This window comes from Mesoplodon mirus (assembly GCF_964341445.2).
Source record: "Mesoplodon mirus genome assembly, chromosome: 7".
Classification (NCBI taxonomy): domain Eukaryota; kingdom Metazoa; phylum Chordata; class Mammalia; order Artiodactyla; family Ziphiidae; genus Mesoplodon; species Mesoplodon mirus.
In genome coordinates this window covers 16,744,599-16,750,726 of record NC_138983.1, presented here as the reverse complement: position 1 = coordinate 16,750,726, position 6,128 = coordinate 16,744,599, and the positions used below count along the sequence as shown (strand labels likewise).

The 6,128-nt window shown below is 49.2% G+C and overlaps 1 pseudogene across 1 annotated transcript; it reads left to right on the top strand.

Moving 5' to 3' along the window:
• The first annotated feature begins 217 nt into the window (after positions 1-217).
• LOC309807948 (putative inactive 1-aminocyclopropane-1-carboxylate synthase-like protein 2) lies at positions 218-6,128 on the top strand (annotated as a pseudogene). The gene is made up of 7 exons (XR_014296184.1): positions 218-227; positions 967-1,515; positions 1,732-1,751; positions 2,956-3,041; positions 4,603-4,745; positions 5,064-5,217; positions 5,693-6,128. The product of XR_014296184.1 is annotated as a putative inactive 1-aminocyclopropane-1-carboxylate synthase-like protein 2 (transcript).

Genomic DNA, 6,128 nt, shown 5'->3' with positions numbered 1-6,128 from the left:
TCCAGCATTTTGACTCTTTTCAGACAGAAGGTTGGTCTGAATTTTTAGAGGTTTGGAAAGTATAGTCCTAGGAACTTCATTAGAACTGCAAATTCTTAGGCCCCACCCCAGACCTCCTGAAACAAAGTACAGTGATGAGGACTAGCCATTTGTGTCCTCACAAACCTTCTAAGTGATTCTGGTGGACTTTAAAGTTCGAGAACCATGTATCTCGACCATGGTTACTGGTGATGGAAGTCCAAGGCAGCTGTCACCATGAGCAGGTTGAAGGCATTTACAGGAAGTAACACAAAGTAGGAGCTTTGAACATCTGGTACAGCCAACTTGGGAAAAATGGCAAAAAGAAGGGCTGACATTCTAGAACAAGAGCTGGCAAATGTTTTCTGTAACAGGCCAGATAGTAAATGTATTACTCCTTGTGAGCCATGTGGTCTGTGTCACAACTATTCAACTCTGCCATTGAAGTACAAAAGCAGCTATAGATAATATATAAACAAGCAAACACAACTGTGTTCCAATAAAACTTTATTTACAAAAACAAATGGAAGGCTGGTTTGGCCCTTGGGCAGTAGTTTACTTACCCCTATTCCAGCAGAATGACATATTCAGCGTTTTGGTTTGGTGTTTTTGTTTTTTGTTTTTAGCAGCAGAATCCCTTTTCCTACTTAGAACTCTACAGAGCAGGAATTGCTCTGGTTGAAGAATCCACAGCCTACCTGTTCAGTTTCCCCTTTTTCTCTAAGTGGGCCCTAAGGTTCTTCCCCAGAACATATGTTAATGGCATTTAAGTACAGTGCTCCAATATCTGGGCTTGGGGCCACTTAGGCATTGCCCTTGAATGAGCAGGTAACTCCTCCTGAATTCACTTGGGCCTACAACCAAGGTGTGGAGGTAGGAGGAACTAGTGACCAGCCTGAGATCAGGCCCAGACCTTTGCTGCAGTGCGTGGACTCTCTTTCTCTGCAGGTTCCAGCCAGCCTGCTGAGGCCAATAGGAATACCCAGAGTATGAGTGGCCCATCAGACATGCCCTCCATGCCCTATGGCCAGATGAGGGACCAGGCCCTCAGAAACCGTAGCATCCACACCCAGCTGATGGAGATGGTGCTGTCCTTGAGGCAGACCATGGAGGATAACATCACGCAGCTGATGACCAGGCACCAGCAGCAGGACCTGGCGCTGGAGAAGCAGAGGCACAATCAGGCCATCAGGGACCAGGAGGCCTTCCTGGGTCACTTAATGTTCCAGATGCTCCACTACCTGCAGTCTGGGGCCACAGGTGACCAGAGCTTCCAACCGCCTGACGCTTCCATGGATGTCGATGTCGGAGGTGGGCAGCAGGCCCAATCATCCAGGCAGACTTGCCAGATGTTTTACCAACGGAGTGATTTTGAAGATACATTTATCAGCTATGACTTGTCCAACTGTGGATTGACATCTCTGCCTTATACCACTCCAGCTTCCAGGACTACAACACCTACCAAGGAAACAAATACCACAAGGCAAGAACACCCTGGTGAGGATGGGGGGACATACTCTAGGGCCCCTATCACTAGGATTTACTGAGTCCCGTGCCAAGTACTGTGCACTCTCACTGACTCTTCCAGCCCCATGAAGTAGGCACTATTTTCTTCTATAGGTAAGGGGATGGGCACGAAAGTAAGGTGATGTGGCCAAGAAAGTTGACAAGCTGGGTCTGGTTTCCCCTCCTGTCCCAGCTTTTACCCACTAGGAGTCACTCTGGTCACTGTGGTAAGTGAACCTACCCTCATGGAACTCGGTCTGGTGTTGGATATCATCGGCCATTGGGGAAATGAACGTGAATAATGTTTGCAAGAGCACTAAGGGGATGCCTGCTTTGGGTGGTCAGGGAGGATGTTTTAAAGGTTGAATAAGCCAGCCATGTGGTGGGAGTCGGGGTGGGGGTCCTCCAGGCAAGAGGAACAGCATGTGTGAAAGTTTTAAGGTGGGAAGGGCTTGGAGTGATTGCACAAGCAGGCCCATGTGGCTTGAGAAGAGACAGTGAGCGCTGTGACAGAGGTATGGACGGGATCAGGCCATTGTGAGACGTTAGGATGTTATCCTAATGGTGGTGGGAGCAGGAAGAGGCTTCCAGAAAGGGAGGTTCATAGCAGCTCTCCAGCCAGAGGGCGGAGGACCACACGAGCCACACCTTTCCCTCTGTTCCCATCTAAGTGACGTGTGGCTGGTGGCCGTCAGCTTTTCTGGGGGCCAAGTGAGTCAGGTAACCCCACTGGCCTCTGAGGGGTCATACCTCTTCCAGTAACTTGAAGGGCCCTTCCATGGAAGTGGAAATAGCAGAGATGTATATACGCAGGGCCTGTGCTGGCTAAGGATCCAGGCTCTGGGGCCAGTCAGGTGGAATTCTGCCCATCACCGAGGTCACATGCATGGCTAGTAGTTTATTCAACCTTTCTGGGCTTCATGCTCTTTAAGCAGAGATCAGAATAGAACTTTTTTCTCAGGAGTTGTGAGAATGAAGGCAATTCACAGGAAGCACTTAGTCTAGTGTCTAGAACATAGGAGCTCAATGAATGATAGCTGGTACATAATATAACTATTATTATCTATTGGGCTGGCCAAAAAGTTCATTTGGTTTTAAGTAAAAATAAAAGACATTATTCATTTTCACCAAGAACTTTATTGAACAACATATTCATTAACCAGACTTTTTGGCCAACCCAATAAATGGCTTGAAAGAGGGAAACTTGCAAGCTGTGAGATCTTTAGGGTTTGTAGAAATTTATCTAATATTAAAGTTGTCAAACTCTGATAGTTTGGTAGAAACCAGATTCCCAGCTCCCTGAACGCTGGTTCTCAGTTTTGGATGCACATGGGAATTACCTGGGAAGTTTAAGCCTCATGGAGCAGGGAGACCCCCATCTGGGCTTGTCCAGCATACGTACTTGTGACCTGGTTAAAGGCGTCCATGTAGGGCAGGGCAGGGTAGCTCCTTTGGCTACCTCCACAGCATCTCTGGCATCACCCAGTACAAGCTGTGTCAGCTGCTTCAGGACAGAGGTACTGAGCCCTGTTCAGGGCCAGACCTTGTGGCCATGGGGAACTCCTGGGTCTGCTTGGGCCTCTGACATGCCTTCAATACAGTGAGACCCTGTTCACTGTCTTGGGTTTAACAGTGGCAGGACAGGAAGTTTACAGGAGGGCAGGCTGTAGCTCAGATGATGCAGCCGGGTGTAGACAGAAGATGGGAGGTGCTGGTCTAAAACACTGGCCCTCTGGTAGCTCGTGCTCTGCTTGGAAAGGGGGATCATCAACTGTACTCTAGGACTTAAAGGTGGGAACTTCAGAAATGAGTCTTTATGTGAAGGTCAATTTTCCCTCCCCCAAAGCTGGCTTGCTTCAGGCAAAGATTACAAAGGAACACCCTGATTCCTCGAATATGATTTAACTTCATCTTCCAGTGTGGCCAAAGGAGAGCTGCCCTTTGGGCAAGTTGGTGTGGCTACATCTATGGCATCTGAATTCACCTTCCCCTTGGATCTTAAGTGAATGCTGGCTTCAGAGGGAATTTCCCCCCTTTTATGCCATGGCCCAAACTTAGATAAGGGCTCCTTTTTAAAATTCCCTGTAATAGATCAGATGCCAGGCCCGAGGATTTTTTTTTTTTTTTTTTTCCGGTACGCGGGCCTCTCACTGTTGTGGCCTCTCCCGTTGTGGAGCACAGGCTCCGGACGCGCAGGCTCAGCGGCCATGGCTCACGGGCCCAGCCGCTCCGCAGCATGTGGGATCTTCCTGGACCGGGGCATGAACCCGTGTCCCCTGCATCGGCAGGCGGATTCTCAATCACTGCGCCACCAGGGAAGCCCAGGCCCGAGGATTTAAATTAAAAGCGGGGATATAATGAAACAAACTAATGTAATCAGATAATCTGGTTTAGAAAACAATTTGCTTTCAGCTTTGGGTGGGGAAAGGGGTAGGTAGGAGAAATCCAGCTGGATGCCTCCCTGCATGGTGCCAGGCCCTGTAATAGTTTGGTAGAAACCAGATTCCCAGCTCCTTGAACGCTGGTTCTCAGTCTTGGATGCACATGGGAATTACCTGGGAAGTTTAAATACTGATGTGTAGGCTATATCTGTGAAGATTTTGATTTAGATGTCTGGGGATATAACCTGGGCCATCAGGCCTTTTAAAAGCTTCCCAAGTGGTTCTAAAGTGCTGCCAATGCTGAGGATAGTTGGGCTAAGATCATCCCCAAGCACGACAACGAGGTTCTTCAACGTCCGTTTGTTAGGGTCTAAGGCAGGAAGTAAGGGAGCTGTGAGTACCTGCTACTTGCCCAGTTGACAACAGAAGCATCAACCCTGTTTAGGGGACACCTCAGCTTCTTGCCTCAGGGGTGTAAACTCAAACAGAACTTTCCTATACAATTATTGAGAAGCCCAGTGTCTCCACCTACCTAGTGGAAATGGGTGTATTGGGTATAAGTCAGCTCAAATATAATACAGTCAGGCTTGGATAGAATCAGCAGGCATGGAGCCCAGGTAGGGAGCATTTTGTCAGGAACCCTCTGGCAGATCTTAGTCCTGAGATGTGTGACAGCCCTCTTCCTCCACCCATCCAGACTGGATTGACAGTGTGTACCTGCCCATTTATCGCTTCCGGCTGCAGGAGGCTCACAGGTACATTACTAACAAACTGAAGGCATTGAAAGTCCCTTTTCTCAATCGTGGCTCTGGCCTCTATGTCTGGATCAACTTGAAACAGGTGAGTTCTGGGAATGAAGACAGGTGTTAAAGGGCAGATCTGCTTGATGGGTTTTTTTGTTTGTTTGTTTTGTTTTTTTTGTGGTACGCGGGCCTCTCACTGCTGTGGCCTCTCCCGTTGCGGAGCACAGGCTCCGGATGCACAGGCTCAGCGGCCATGGCTCACGGGCCCAGCCGCTCCGCAGCATGTGGGATCTTCCCAGACCGGGACACGAACCCGTGTCCCCTGCATCGGCAGGCGGACTCTCAACCACTGCGCCACCAGGGAAGCCCTGCCTGATGGGTTTTGAGCTCAGCTTTGTCCCTCTGTCCTCCCCAGTACCTGGGCCCTTGCACATTTGAGAAAGAGCTGCTCCTCCATCGCCGCTTCCTTGACAACAAGCTGATTTTGTCCCGTGGCAAGACCTTCCTGTGTAAGAAGCCTGGCTGTTTCCGCCTCCTCTTTGCAGCTAGGCCCCTCCTGCTAAGAAGCAGTAAGTGGGGCTGACCTCCCAATCCTGGCATCCTTCAAAGATGCCCCAGCCACTCCTGTATGACGCAATAGCGGAGTCGTCCTTTTTTTGCCTTTAGCAGCCTATAGCTCCAGCCCTTCTAGGCCCTCTCTTTCCCCTTTCATATCTTTAAGCTCCTTTGTAAACAGGAACTGATAGGCACTTGAGGTAGATTATACCTTTTGGGTGTCTGGTCTGTGTCTGCCATTGAGCAGGTCATTGGGACTGTAAGCTCTCAAGATATGGAGCTCTGCCCACATGGGACTTGCTGGCTACTAGGTGAGATAGGGAGATGACCTAGAAGTCCCTGTATGCTATACTGTGGAGTTTAGATTCTCCTCTGAAGGTTATGGGAACATGACATTCCTTTTATCTATTGTATCTCAACCCTTGCAGGTCACTGTTCCACCTGCTAGGAGCATAAGTATTCTTCTCTGTCCCCATTTGGACCCTCTAGCCATGCAGCAGTTCCATCAGGTGCTAGTGGAGCAGGGGCAAGATTGAGGAGTGAAGCAACTGGAGGATGCAAAGAAGGAGGAAGTGTTTACCTCCCAGCCAGCGGCTCCAGCCAGTCTCACTCTCAGGAAGTCCTGACATCAGCCTTGGATCTGGAAGGCTGGTGTACTGACCTGGAGATGTGACCAAACAGACAGTGGGCTCCTCCAGGCATGAGCTCGTTTGACCCCACCATCAGCCCCCCTAATCTGAGCATCTGTCATTTTTGGAAGCTTTACATCTTTTTAGTCTTGCTAGCCATCGTGTGCGTGCCAAATGTTTTTATGGCGATTCTGGTGGGAAAGCCTAGAGAGGAATAAAGGGAGCTCTCTGGATCCCTATTTAGATGGGTTTACTTTTATATTTGATATCTAATAACTTCCATATTCTTGTAAATT